Source organism: Rhinoraja longicauda, chromosome 40 (genome assembly GCF_053455715.1).
Source record: "Rhinoraja longicauda isolate Sanriku21f chromosome 40, sRhiLon1.1, whole genome shotgun sequence".
In the NCBI taxonomy this organism is placed as follows: Eukaryota; Metazoa; Chordata; class Chondrichthyes; order Rajiformes; family Arhynchobatidae; genus Rhinoraja; species Rhinoraja longicauda.
In genome coordinates, this window is record NC_135992.1 from 3215105 (window position 1) to 3229970 (window position 14866).

General features: G+C 47.0%; 1 protein-coding gene across 5 annotated transcripts in view; it reads left to right on the plus strand.

The window, feature by feature from the left end:
• Positions 1–14866, plus strand: part of LOC144611439 (beta-1,4-mannosyl-glycoprotein 4-beta-N-acetylglucosaminyltransferase-like) — an 85524-nt gene that overhangs the window by 46829 nt on the left and 23829 nt on the right. The window lies entirely within an intron of this gene.

A 14866-nucleotide genomic window follows, 5' to 3' on the forward strand; every position in this document is an offset into this window, starting at 1 on the left:
CCCCCTTAAAAAAACAAATTATCTTCTCTACTTGATTTAACCTACATGTTTACTCTTAACATGAGTAAGGCGGCACGGTGGCGCAGCGGTAGAGTTGCTGCCTTACAGCGAATGCAGCGCCGGAGACTCAGGTTCGATCCTGACTATGGGCGCCGTCTGTACGGAGTTTGTACGTTCTCCCCGTGACCTGCATGGGTTTACTCCGAGATCTTCGGTTTCATCCCACACTCCAAAGACGTACAGGTATGTAGGTTAATTGACTGGGTAAATGTAAAAAAAATTAAAAAATTGTCCCTAGTGGGTGTAGGATAGTGTTAGTGTGCGGGGATCGCTGGTCGGCGCGGACTCGGTGGGCCGAACGGCCTGTTTCCGCACTGTATCTCTAAAAAAAATTTTTTTTTTAATTAAAAAAAAACTGCACACTAAGAAGCTGAAGGTATCACCGTGGGGCAAATAAAGGTATGGTGTGCCAATAATGCACACATTCTGAGTGAATTATTTAAAAAATATTCATGAATGGTACGGACGGAACAGTGCGGCACGGTGGCGCAGCGGTAGAGTTGCTGCCTCACAGTGCCAGGGACCCGGGTTCCATCCTGCCTGCGGGTGCTGCCTGTGTGGAGTTTGTGCGTTCTCCCCGTGACCGCGTGGGTTTTCCCCGGGTGTTCCTCCCACATGTCGAAGACGTGCAGGTTTGTAGGTTCATTGTAAATTGTCCTGAGTGTGTAGGATAGAACGAGTCTTCTGGTAGGCATTGACTCAGTAGGCCGAAGGGCCTGTTTCCACGCTGCATCTCTAAACTCAACCAGGATGACTATCGTCGGTTTGCAAGGAAAACAGATATTGCATACAAATTGAAACTGCACAAGCAAGCAGGAGAAACACTGATGGAGAAGTGGTTAAGTTGTGGGGCGGTGGAGACTGGAGCTAACATTCCACAGCTACACATTCAAATCCTACAACGACAGCTATGCAAATTCTGTTTATATGGATTTTGTTTGCATTAACATTATATTGGTGGCCCTGAGCTGCAGATTTTTGTAAGAAGCTGTCTGGTTTACTAATGTCCTTCAGAGGGAGGTCAGAGTTTTAATTGCGCTATGAAATGGCCGAGCCATATTGTCTTTAGTTTCATTTAGTTTAGAGATACAGCGCGGAAACAGGCCACTTGGCCCATCGAGTCCGCATCGACCAGCGATCCCCGCACTTTAACACTATCCTACACAATCTAGGGCAGCACGGTGGCGCAGCGGTAGAGTTGCTGCCTTACAGCGAATGCTGCGCCAGAGACCCGGGTTCCATCCCGACTACGGGTGGTGCCTGTACGGCGTTTGTACGTTCTCCCCGTGATCTGCGCGTGTTTTCTCCGAGATCTTCAGTTTCCTCCCACACTCCACAGACGTACAGGTTTGTAGGTTAATTGGCTTGGTAAATGTAAACAGAAAACTGTCCCTAGTGGGTGTAGGATAGTGTTAATGTGCGGGGATCGCTGGTCGGCGCGGACCCGGTGGGCCGAAGGGCCTGTGTCCGCGCTGTATCTCTAAACTAAACTAAACTAGATGTCAACTTACTTACATCGGTGAAACCAAACGCAGGCTCGGCGATCACTTCACTCAACACCTGCGCTCGGTCCTTGTTAACCAATCTGATCTCCCGGTGGCCGAGCACTTTAACTCCCCCTCCCATTCCTAGTCTGACTTTTCTGTCATGGGCCTCCTCCAGTGCCATAGTGAAGCCCACCGGAAATTGGAGGAACAGCACCTCATATTTCGCCTGGGCAGCTTGCAGCCCAGCGGTATGAACATCGACTTCTCCAACTTTAGATAGTTCCTCTGTCCCTCTCTTCCCCTCCCCCTTCCCAGATCTCCCTCTATCTTCCTGTCTTCACCTATATCCTTCCTTTGTCCCGCCCCCCTGACGTCAGTCTGAAGAAGGGTCTCGACCCGAAACGTCGCCCATTCCTTCTCTCCCGAGATGCTGCCTGACCTGCTGAGTTACTCCAGTATTTTGTGAATGGAAACTAAACTAGGGATAATTTACACTTTATACCAAGACAAGTAACCTGTGCGTCTGTGAAGTGTGGGAGGCAACCAAAGATCTCGGAGAAAACCCACGCAGGTCACGGGGAGAACGTACAAACTCCGTCCAGACAAGCACCCGAAGACAGGATTGAACCCGGGTCTCTGGCGCTGTGAGGCAGCAACTCTATCACTCGCCCATTGTCGATGTGGCACTGGGCAACCTCTGCTGCTACCGTCTTCAGTTTCTTCAGTGGCATTGTTCAGGTGGTTTTGTGGCTTTTCACTTGATATTTGGGCTGTGGACAAGTTTATTTTAAGAACAGATTATTCTGTAAATGTTTTGTGGTCGGGAGATCGCTGGTTGACAACCTAAAGTTGGCCTATGGAGCCTGCAGGAACACTGGCCTTTGAGATGAAAGGATTTGAGCACAGAAGTAAAGATGTCTTGCTGCAAATGCATGGGACCTTGGCCAGCCTGCACTAGAGTGCTGTATACAATGTTGGTTTCCGTAAACCAGGAATAAAAATGCCAAGAGTGTAGGAAGGAACTGCAGATGCGCAGATCTCAAACCGAAGATAGACACAAAAAGCTGGAGTAACTCAGTGGGACAGGCAGCATCTCCGGAGCGAAGGATTGTCGGGTGACATTTCGGGTCGAGACCCTTCGACAGAAAGAGGGAGTGTAGCAGAAGTTCACGAGACACTTTACAGGGATGGTGATCTTGACTTCGGAAAAACTGAGTAGATCTCTGTAAAGCGTTGCAAAATGTTAGAGCTCACTTACTTACGGCATAGTGGCACTGAGGAAATTGAAAAAGATTGTCGAGGTGGGTGGGGGTGGGGGGGATTTGCATCTCTTCAATCCTTTTGACTCAAACCTTCTGCCTTTTCATCTCTGGCTTTTTATTTCCACCATCTGCCCATCAAAACCCCTCTTCAACCTGTGAACTCCCACAATCCGTCAGAACAAGAAAGATCCCAACCCCAAACATCACCTTTCCATGTCCTCCGAAGATCCTGTCTGACCCACTTGATTTACACCAGCAATTTGTGTGCATTTAGCGACTAGCGTCTGCAGTTCCTTGTATGGACATGGATGGGTAGATTTTTTTAGATTTAGAGATACAGCGCAGAAATAGGCCCTTCGGCCCGCCGGGTCCGTGCCGCCCAGCGATCCCCACACACATTAACACTATCCTACACCCACTAAGGACAATTTTTACATTTGCCCAGCCAATTAACCTACAAACCTGTACGTCTTTGGAGTGTGGGAGGAGATCGAAGTTCTCGGAGAAAACCCACGCAGGTCACGGGGAGAACGTACAAACTCCGTACAGTACAGCACCCGTAGTCAGGATCGAACCCGAGTCTCCGGCGCTGCATTCGCTGTAAGGCAGCAACTCTACCACTGCGCCACCGTGCTGCACGATTGCACTGATGTGGTGGGCCGAAAGGCCTGTTTCTCTGACCTATGATTCTCGGACACTGACTCTCATGTGGACCTTGCTGTCAATGCTTTAAGAGTGCAAGTGCTTTCCATTTTTCTATGCGTCTACCTTGCAAGTAAATGTAGCCCATAATAGTATAATAGGCCTGCTTGCTGTTTGTTTATTGACGCAAGATGAAGTGGGATGATTGTACGTTAGAAATCACTGAGATCTTTGTTCGTTGTTTGATTAAATGGTTTCTGTTGATTTAAACTGGGTAGCTGCTCATTGTTGATGTTGACATGGATAAGGGCTGAAACCAAGCCATTGTAGACTGCAGTTCGATCACGCTATCACACCGATCTTAAATAAGATAGCACAAAATGTGAATTTCCTTTTGCAGTTCTGGGGAATGACGGGCTCTGATAAACTCATCTACTTGAACCATCTATACACTAAAACTCTCATTTGTTTGTTTGTTTGTTCCTGAACTACAGCCAAAATGGTACACGATAGCGCGACAATTTTAGGCCCACCCAACTCACCGTCATCCCTTTGGTGCTAATGGAAGAGGTTTCATTGAAATCGGTGTTATATTTTTTAAGTTATTCACATTTTAAAGTTTAAATCTGTCTCCTAGGCAGGGAGGGAGGGGGGAGGGGTGGGGAGGGAAGGAGGGGGAGGAGGGAGGATAAGAGGGATGGAGTGCCAACTGTCCCGTATTAGTCAGGACATCCTGTATTTTGGGCTAAATTAGTTTGTCCCGTACAGGACCACCCTTGTCCCGTATTAGTAGGGTTGCCAACTTCCTCACTCCCCAAATAAGGGACAACGGGTGACGTCACCGCCCCGCGCCCCACGTGACCTCTCCCAGCCAGCGGCCATGTGCTCCCGCTCCACCAATGGCGGCCGCCATTGGCGGAGCGGGAGCTCGTGGCCGCTGGCTGGGTGAGGTCACGTGGGGCGTGGGGCGGTGACGTCACCCTCTGTTCCGTATTTGGGGAGTGAGGAAGTTGGCAACCCTAACTGAGGTTCTCTGGTAATCTTCCAATTCATTGCCCAACGAGTTGTTCACATTGGCTGGGTTCCCATTCCTTCTCTCCTGAGATGCTGCCTGACCTGTTGAGTTACTCCAGCATTTTGTGAAATAAATACCGTCGATTTGTACCAGCATCTGCAGTTATTTTCTTATACCGGCATTGGCAGGGTGCTTTTTGTAATGGAGAGCATTGTTTAGGAAGCAGGGATTAAATGTGCTTGGTTGCTCAGTAGGATGTATTTATAGACAATAGACAATAGGTGCAGGAGGAGGCCATTCGGACCTTCGAGCCAGCACCGCCATTCAATGTGATCATGGCTGATCATTCTCAATCAGTACCCCGTTCCTGCCTTCTCCCCATACCCCCTGACTCGGCTATCCTTAAGAGCTCTATCTAGCTCTCTTGAATGCATTCAGAGAATTGGCCTCCACTGCCTTCTGAGGCAGAGAATTCCACAGATTCACAACTCTCTGACTGAAAAAGTTTTTCCTCATCTCAGTTCTAAATGGCCTACCCCTTATTCTTAAATTGTGGCCCCTCGTTCTGGACTCCCCCAACATTGGGAACATGTTTTCTGCCTCTAACGTATCCAACCCCTTAATAATCTTATACGTTTCGATAAGATCTCCTCTCATCCTTCTAAATTCCAGAGGTGAACTTAAACTATCAGGGTAAACCAAGGTGCTGGTGAAATCCATGAGCCCATGAATAGATTTACAGCAACTCAAGAGTACGGAAGCCTTCATAGTCTTTCATCGGCCAGTGCTTTGTAGCACAGCAAACCATTAAGTTCCTCAAGCCCGCCTAAACCCTTTCTAGATATCACATCCTTGCTCTTTATTCCTAAATCTTTTCCATTTTGTATTCACATTTAGTTTAGTTTAGTTTAGTTTTGTTTAGAGATATAGCGCAGAAACAGGGCCACCAGGTCAGCACCGACCAGCGATCCCTGCATATTTAACACTATCTTGCACCCACTCGGGGAAATGTTTACATTTAACCAAGCCAATTAACCTATAAACCTGCACGTCTTTGGAGTGCGGGAGGAAACCGGCGATCTCGGAGAAAACCCACGGGGAGAACGTACAGACAGCAGCCGTAGTCGGGATGGAACCCGGGTCTCCGGCACTGCATTCGCTGAAAGGCAGCAACTCTACCGCTGCGCCACCGTGACCGCCCCAGCGTCCTGTTTGCTTTGGAAGATTGCAAGTGAATTTCTAACTGCCGCCCTCTTAGGCGGGGCATTCCAAATCATGAAACGACACGGTGGCGCAGTGGTAGAGTTGTTGCCTTGCGGCACTAGAGACACGGGTTCAATCCTGACTACGGGTGCTGTCTGTACGGAGTTTGTGCGTGCTCCCCGTGACCCGCGTAGGGTTTCCCCGGGTGTCCCGGTTTCCTCCCACACTCCAAAGACGTGCGAGCCTGTGCGGGCTAGTTTGCTTCAGTAAAAATTGTACAATTGTCCCGCGTGCATAGGATAGTGCTAGAGTATGGGGTGATTGTTTGTCGGTGCTGACTCGCTGGGCCAAAGGACATGTTTCCGTGCTGGATCTCCGAAACTAAAACTATGCACGATGTAAAAATCAGTACAAAGGGTGGTTATCGGAATTAGGAGGGCAAAGGGAAGGCACGGGACACGAGGGAGGAGGTGGCTTGTGGTCCACACAGAGGTACCTCATCCTGTGTAGCAGCACTTTTCCTTCATAAAAGCAGTAGGGATAAGCAAGATAATTACAGGCATCTGACTTGAGTTTAGTTTATTCTCACAAATACAGGGTTACAGTGAAAAGCTCTTGTTGCATGCTAACCAGTCAGCGGAAAGACGTGATTACAATCGAGCCGTCCACAGTGTGCAGATACATGATAAAGGGAATAACGTTTAGTGCAAAATAAAGTCCAATAAAGTCAGTTCAAACATAGTCCAAGGGTCTCCAATGAGGCAGATCTCTAGTTGTTGGTAAGATGGTTCAGTTGCCTGATTACAGCTGGGTAGAAACTGAATCTGGAGCTGTGCGATATCAGTACATTTCTGTACTTCTTCCCTTCTGGGAGAGGGGAGAAGAGGGGAGTGTTTTGTGTGTGACTCCTCTTTGATTTTGCTGCTGGCCTTGCCAAGGCAGCACAAGGTATAAATGGAGTCAATGGAAGGGAGGTTGGTTTGTGTGATGTTCTGGGCTGTGTCCACGACTCTCTGCAATTTCTTGCGATTGTGGTTGGAGCTGTTGCCAAAACTATGCTGTGATGCATCCCAACAATATGCTCTCCGCGGCACATCTGAAGAAGTTTGTGTACGTTGTTGGGACATGCCGAACTTCCTAAGTCTTCCAAGGAAGTGAAGCGTTGGTGTGCTTTCTTGGCCGTTGGTTATTGGGGGGGAAAAAGTCTGAGGGGCAGGAATGTTCGATATTTGGAAAGGAAGGGATTAATCAAAGATGGTCAGTATGGCCTTTGCAAGGCAAAAACCCTTTCCAGCCAATATAGTTGAAGAACAAATTTACCGCTTTGTCGAACACTTGCGCTTGGTCTGCAAAGGCCTACTGGATTTCCCGGTTGCCAACCATTTTAGCTCCCCCTCCCATTCCCATACTGAACTTTCTTTCCTTGGCCTCCTCCATCGCCAGTGAGGCCACGGGCAAACTGGAGGAACAGCGCCTCATATTCCGCTTGGGTAGCCTACAACCCAACGGTGTGAACTTTGAAGTCTCCAATCTTAGGGAAGTAACCCACAAACTAACTCACTTCCTCCTCCACTTTCTTCCCCCAAGACCCCCTCCTTTCTTTCCCCCTACTCCCCTCCCCTGAACTCTGATTGACCTTGTATTGGTTATCTCTCCTCCCCCCCCTCCACCTGCATCCCTTTCAATGTCCCTTTCAATGCAACTTTTCTATCCCTGAGCTAACCAATTCTCAACTCTTGTAGGTATCACAAAATGCTGGAGTAACTCAGCGGGTCAGGCAGCATCTCAGGAGAGAAGGAACAGGTGACGTTTCGGTTCGAGACCCGAAATGTCACCCATTCCTTCTCTCCTGAGATGCTGCCTGACCCGCTTAGTTACTCCAGCATTTTGTGATACCTTCGATTTGTACCGGCATCTGCAGTTATTTTCCTACACTAATTCTCAACTCTTTGTCCTTTCTGGGCTCACACCTCTCTTTTCACCTCTGGTCTTTGTCCAATAATTTGCCTCTGGGGGAAAAAAAACCCTCGCCAGTGTTCACCTATCACCGGCCATGCTCTGTCCTGCCCTTCCTCTTCTCCTGCTCCCCCTGCAATCAGTCTGATGAAGGATCTCAACCAGAAATGTCACCAATCCATGTTACTCCAGAGAAGCTGCCAGTTCCACTGAGTTATCCCAACATTTTGTGTCTCTCTTAGGAATGTCACTGTACCTAGATATATGTGACAATAAAGTACCATTGAAGTGGTGACAGAATGTTTTGTTGAATTCAGTGTGGTTCACATGGTCTACATGCACCAGTAAGGGTCATTGACAAGATTATACAGGGCCCTAGTGAGACCGCACCTGGAGTCAGTTGTACAGGGCCCTAGTGAAACCGCACCTGGAGTACTGTGTGCAGTTTTGGTCTCCAAATTTGAGGAAGGATATTCTTGCTATTGAGGGCGTGCAGCGTAGGTTTACTAGGTTAATTCCTGGAATGGCGGGACTGTCGTATGTTGAAAGACTGGAGCGAATAGGCTTATATACACTGGAATTTAGAAGGATGAGAGGGGATCTTACCGAAACATATACGATTATTAAGGGGTTGGACACATTAGAGGCAGGAAACATGTACCCAATGTTGGGGGAGTCCAGAACCAGGGGCCACAGTTTAAGAATAAGGGGTAGGCCATTTAGAACGGAGATGAGGAAAAACCTTTTCAGTCAGAGAGTTTTGAATCTGTGGAATTCTCTGCCTCAGAGGGCAGTGGAGGCCAATTCTCTGAATGCATTCAAGAGAGAGCTAGATAGAGCTCTTAAGGATAGCGGAGTCAGGGGCTATGGGGAGAAGGCAGGAACGGGGTACTGATTGAGAATGATCAGCCATGATCACATTGAATGGCGGTGCTGGCTCGAAGGGCCGAATGGCCTACTCCTGCACCTATTGTCTATTGTAAGATCTCGCTCGGAGGCTTGCCCTAGATGTTCAGACCCTTTAGCTTTCCAAATTGGGTGGCTTTTAGGAGAAAGAGGGTAGGCGGTGGAGGGATGGTTTTACGATTGGATGCTTATGTCCAGTGACGTACCAGGGGGAGCAGTTTAGTTTAGTTTAGAGATACAGCGCGGAAATAGGCCCTTCGGCCCACCAAATCCTTACCGACCAACGATCCCCGCACATAAACACTACCCTACCCACACACTAGCTACATTTTTACATTTATACCAAGCCAATTAACCTACAAACCTATACATCTTTGGAGTGTGAGAGGAAACTGAAGATCTCGGAGAAAATCCATGCAGGTCACGGGGAGAACGTACAAACTCCATACAGACAGCACCCGTAGTTGGGATTGAACCCGGGTCTCTGGCACGATAAGGCAGTAGCTCTATCGTGCCAACAAGTTCTTGGACTCTTGGTGTTTGTAGTATATATTAATGATTTGGATATCAATGTGGGGCAGCATGATTGGTAAGATCACACAAAAAACTGGTAGTTAATTTAATTTATTGTCACGTGTACCGAGGTACAGTGAAAAACATTTTATTGTGTGCTATCCTGTGAGCGGGAGCATTAGAGATTTACAATCGAGCTGTCGATTCTGTATAGACACAGGGTAAAGGAAATACAGCACAAATGCTGCTGTTGGAAGTAAAGGCTTAAAAAAGAGGAGTGATTGGAATGAGTGATGGCAGATCTGCTTCTGGAACTGAAACGCCTGGCTTTTTAGATTTAGATTTTAAAATTAGAGATACAGCGCGGAAACAGGCCCTTCAGCCCACCGAGTCCACGCCGCCCAGCGATCCCCGCACATTAACACTATCCTACACGCAATAGGGACAATTTTTACATTTTACCCATTCAATTAACAGACAAACCTGTACGTCTTTGGAAACCGAAGATCTCGGAGAAAACCCCGACACAGGTCACGGGGAGAACGTACAAACTCCGTACAGACGGCGCCCATAGTCAGGATCGAACCTGAGTCTCCGGCGCTGCATTCGCTGTAATGCAGCATCTCTACCGCTGCGCCACCGTGCCGCCCTTGGGCACCATTTTTGCATTCCTCCCCATCTTTGCATTCATAGTGAGGAGGATGGGTATGGACTCCAAGATGATATTGATCAGTTGGTAAAATGGACAGGGCGACAACTGATTGAATTGAATCCTGACAAGTGCAAGATGCATTCGGAGAATTGATAAGGTTAGCATGAGCACAATGAATAGTTGGGACCTCGGGAGTATCGTGGGACAGAGAGACGTTGGCATGTACAAGACCTGGGATTCTGGAAGCTGGCAACACTTAAGGCACAAAGGAGACACATCTGGCAGCTGGGGTCCAGAATATGAGCAGGGGGATGTATGTGGTGCAACTTTATAAAACTGGAGGAAACTGAACGGGGACAAGGTAGAGATTATCAAAATTATGAGAGGCATCTCAGAGGCTGTTAAATTACAAAGTTTAATAGGCATTTACAGCAACTTGGAATGGAAAGGAACTGAGAGATATGGACCTAATGTGGGCAAATGGGGTTTGTATAGACCAACCTCATGGTTGGCATGGAAAAGCTGGGCTGAAGGGCCTGCTTCTATGCTGTACAGCTGTGTGATGCACAGAGAGGATGTTTAGTGGGAAAGTTCCCCATGGCGATAGTCTAAAAGTAGAGTCCAGCGCTTTGTGTCTGTCTAAAAGCAGAAGTGACCGGGTTAGGGTGAGGTTTATAGAAGGAATCTGAGGAAATTTTTTTCAGAGGGTAGTTTAAATCTGGAATGCAGTGGCCGGGGGAGCGGTGGAGACAGATCTTCGTGCCTGGCGGATGTTTTGAATGGATTTGGTGATTGAGACTCTGCGGCTCCCTGGGCTCGGAAGCTGCAAAGATTCATCATCGTCCCAGTGGATCATCGTTACCTCCTGGTGTGGCAGGTGAGGTTTAACGCAGAGAAAGAGCATGCATTTTGAAGGGTATAATGAGAGCTAACCTGAAGTAAAGCGTGTCTTATTGTCACATGTCCCAGATAGAAAAATGAAATTCTCACTTGCAGCAGCACAACACAATATGCGACCAGACTGGAGCGACTAGGCTTGTTTCCACTGGAATTTAGAAGGATGAGAGGGGATTTTATTGAAACATATAAGATTATTAAGGAGTTGGACACGTTAGAGGCAGGAAACATGTTCCCAATGTTGGGGGAGTCCAGAACCAAGGGCCACAGTTTAAGAATAAGGGGTAGGCCATTTAGAACAGAGATGAGGAAAAACTTTTTCAGTGAGAGAGTTGTAAATCTGTGGAATTCACTGCCTCAGAAGGCAGTGGAGGCCAGTTCTCTGAATGCTTTCAAGAGAGAGCTAGATAGAGCTCTTAATGATAGCGGAGTCAGGGGTTATGGGGAGAAGGCAGGAATGGGGTACTGATTGAGAATGATCAGCCATGATCACATTGAATGGTGGTGCTGGTTCGTAGGGCCAAATGGCCTCCTCCTGCACCTATTGTCTATGTAAACATAGTACACTGTAAACAATATCATAAACGAGAAAAAAAGTTCAGTGTGTGTATAAATACACATACTCACAATTACATATATATACACACAGATATATATGTCTATACAATCAAGATATGAATATTGATTTCTCTAACTTCAAATAATCCGTGCATTCCCTCTCCCTCCATCCCTCCCTCACCCAAATCGCACCAGCTTCTTGTTCTCACCTAGCAAACATCTAACAATAGCCTGTTTCCTTTATCATTATATATCTTTCATTCATTTGTTCTATACCTCTCTTCATCACCGTCTATACCTCTCGTCTCCCTTTCCCCTGACTCCAGTCTGAAGATGGGTCTCGACCCGAAATGTCCCCCATTCCTTCTCTCCAGAGATGCTGCCTGACCCGCTGAATTACTCCAGCATTTTGTGTCGACCTTACTATTACTAGCTCCAGCTGCACTCAAGTACAGTAGATAGAGCAAAGGGAAAGATGCAGTGCAGAATCAAGTTCTCAGCATTATAGCGCACCAGTTCCAGAGACAAAGTCCAATGTCCACAATGCAGTGGAGGTGCATTAGACAGTACCCGAACTTCTGGAAGGGCCGTTCAGAAGCCTAATAACAGAGGTGAAGCAGCAATAGAAATGGGATTTAGCACAAGGATATGCTTGGATGTGGATATGCACTACCCTTTATTTTTTCTAAAAACCCCCTTAGAAGGGCCCCCATTGCCAAAAGTGTTTTTATTTTTTGTTTCATTTAGAGATACAGGGCAGGAACAGGTTCTTCGGGCCACCAAGTCTGCTCCGACCAGCGATCCCCGCACACTAGGGACAATTTACATTTATACCAAGCCAATTAACCTACAAACCTGCACGTCTTCGGAGTGTGGGAGGAAACCGAAGATCTCGGAGAAAACCCCCGCAGGTCACGGGGAGAACGTACAAACTCCGTACAGACAGCACCCGTAGTCGGGATCGAACCCGGGTCTCTGGCGCTATAAGGCAGCAACTCTGGCGCCACCTTGTTTCTGAGTCTAAATTTCTAAATTTTCCCACTTGAATTTCTTTTTTCAGATATGTTTATGGGGTATTAAGTATTTGAGTGGGCCTTTTTAATCTATATGAACCGTAATGGAAAACTGGAGATTTGTGCACTGAGTTTCTGCAGGATCAGTTAGACAAATATATCAGAGTGTAAGAACTAATCTTAGCGAAGTATCAAACAATGCCTTGGATGCTATTACAAAGTTTGGTTAGAGTGACAGAGGGATTTTTGTTTTCTTTGGATGCTTCTGGTGAAACTGGAAATAAATGTCCTTATTAATCTACATTTGGCAGGAGTTCAAAGAGAAAAAATGTTGTATTGTTTCAAAACCATTGATGGGGGTGGGGGACGGGGTAGGGGAACTGCAGATTTGCCTTTCAAACTTCCCTTTAAATTTAACAAACGTGGAGACTGCAACATGTAATATTGGCCGGGGGGACTGAAAAGGGAAAAAGCTTGTGAAATTATAATTTCTTATTGTCGAGGATGAATGTACAAAGGCTCACAATGCAGCCATTGAAGCATTCGATTGAGCGAGGCAAGATCTTGAACACAACAATCCATGGGGGGGGGGATGTGTAGGAAGGAAATGCAGATGCTCAGAAGGTTATAAGTAATAGTAGTCGATTAGGCCATTCGACCCATCAAGTCCACTCCGCCATTCAATCATGGCTGATCTATCTCTCCCTCCTAACCCCATTCTCCTGCCTTCTCCCCCTAACCTCTGACACCTGTATTAATCAAGAATCTATCTATCTCTGCCTTAAAAATATCCACTGACTTGGCCTCCACAGCCTTCTGTGGCAAAGAATTCCACAGATTCACCACTCTCTGACTAAAGAAATTTCTTCTCATCTCCTTCCTAAAAGAACATCCTTTCATTCTGAGGCTATGACCTCTAGTCCTAGACTCTCCCACTAGTGGAAACATCCACTCCACATCCACTCTATCCAAGCCTTTCACTATTCTGTATGTTTCAATGAGGTCCCCCCTCATTCCTCTAAACTCCAGCGAGTACAGGCCCAGTGCTGACAAATGCTTATCATAGGTTTACCTACTCATTCCTGGGATCATTCTTGTAAACCTCCTCTGGATCCTCTCCAGAGCCAGCACATCTTTCCTCAGATATGGGGCCCAGAATTGCTCACAATATTCAAAATGTGGCCTTACCAACGCCTTCTAGAGCCTCAGAATTACATCCCCGTTTTTGTATACAAGCCCTCTTGAAATAAATGTTAGCATTGAGTTTGCTTTCTTTATGACCAATTCAACTTGCAAATTAACTTTTTGGGAATCCTGCACCAGCACTCCCAAGTCCCTTTGCACCTCCGATTTCTGGATTCTCTCTCCATTTAGAAAATAGTCTGCGCCTTTATTCCTACTACCAAAATGCATGACTCCACACTTTGCTACACCTTTTTCCATCTGCCACTTCTCTGCCCACTCTCCCAACCTGTCCAAGTCCTTCTGCAGAGTCCCTTGCTTTCCCTGCACTACCTGCCCCTCCATCTATTTCCGTATCATTCGCAAACTGGCCAAAGAGCCTTCAATCCCCTCGTCCAAATCATCAGTATACACCGTGAAGAGTTGCGGCCCCAGCACCGAGCCCTGCGGAACTCCGCTAGTCACTGGCAGCCGACCAAAAAAAGCCCCCTTTATTGCCACTCTTTGCCTTCTGTCATCTAGCCAACTGCTATCCATGCAAGTGTAAGAAAATAACTGCAGATGCTGGTACAAATCGAAGGTATTTATTTCACAAAATGCTGGAGTAACTCAGCATGTCAGGCAGCATCTCAGGAGAGAAGGAATGGGTGACGTTTCAGGTCGAGACCCTTCTTCAGACTATTCATGCTAGTATCTGCCCTTTGATACCATGGGCTCCCATCTTCCTTAGCAGCCTCACGTGCGGCACCTTATGAAAGGCCTTCTGAAAACCTAAGTAAACAACATCTACTGGCTCTCCTTTGTCTGTCCTGCTATTTACTTCTTCAAAGAATTCTGGCAAATTTGTCAAACAAGCCCTACCCTTCACAAAGCCAATGCTGACTTCGGCCTATTTTATCGTAAACCTCTAAGTACACCCTAACTTCATCCTTTTTATAAAGGACTCTAAAATCTTACCAACCACCTGAAGTTAGCCTGACCGGCCTGTAGTTCTCACCATTCTGCTTTGTTCCCTTCTTGTGCAGTGAGGTAATATTGGCAATTTTCCAATCATCTGGGACCACTCGTGTCTCTAGTGATTTCTGAAATATCACTATCAATGCCTCCACAAGCTCTAAAGCTCCCTCTTTCAGAACCCTAGGGTGCAGTCCATCCGGTCCAGGTGACTTATTCACCGTCAGCCCTTTCAGCTTCCCAGGCCCCTTCTCCCTAGTGATCGCCACTCCACTAACTTCCAACCCCTTACTCTGTTGAATTTCAGGCACGTAGCTGGTGTCTTCCACTGTGATGTTGTAGTTCGTGCCCTATGAACAGAATAGTCAGACAACCGAATTCGTATAACCTCTTTATTCTACTCACCCAGGTGGGAGAGAGTCTAGAAACCGGAGCGTTTAGAAACACTCAGGAAGCTAGTGTTGTCTCTCTCCCCGAATGCTAACAATTACACATATTTATACCCAAAATACATTTCCTGTTGCTACCATATATGGCAAGTTTTACAATGTCCTATAAATCTTTAT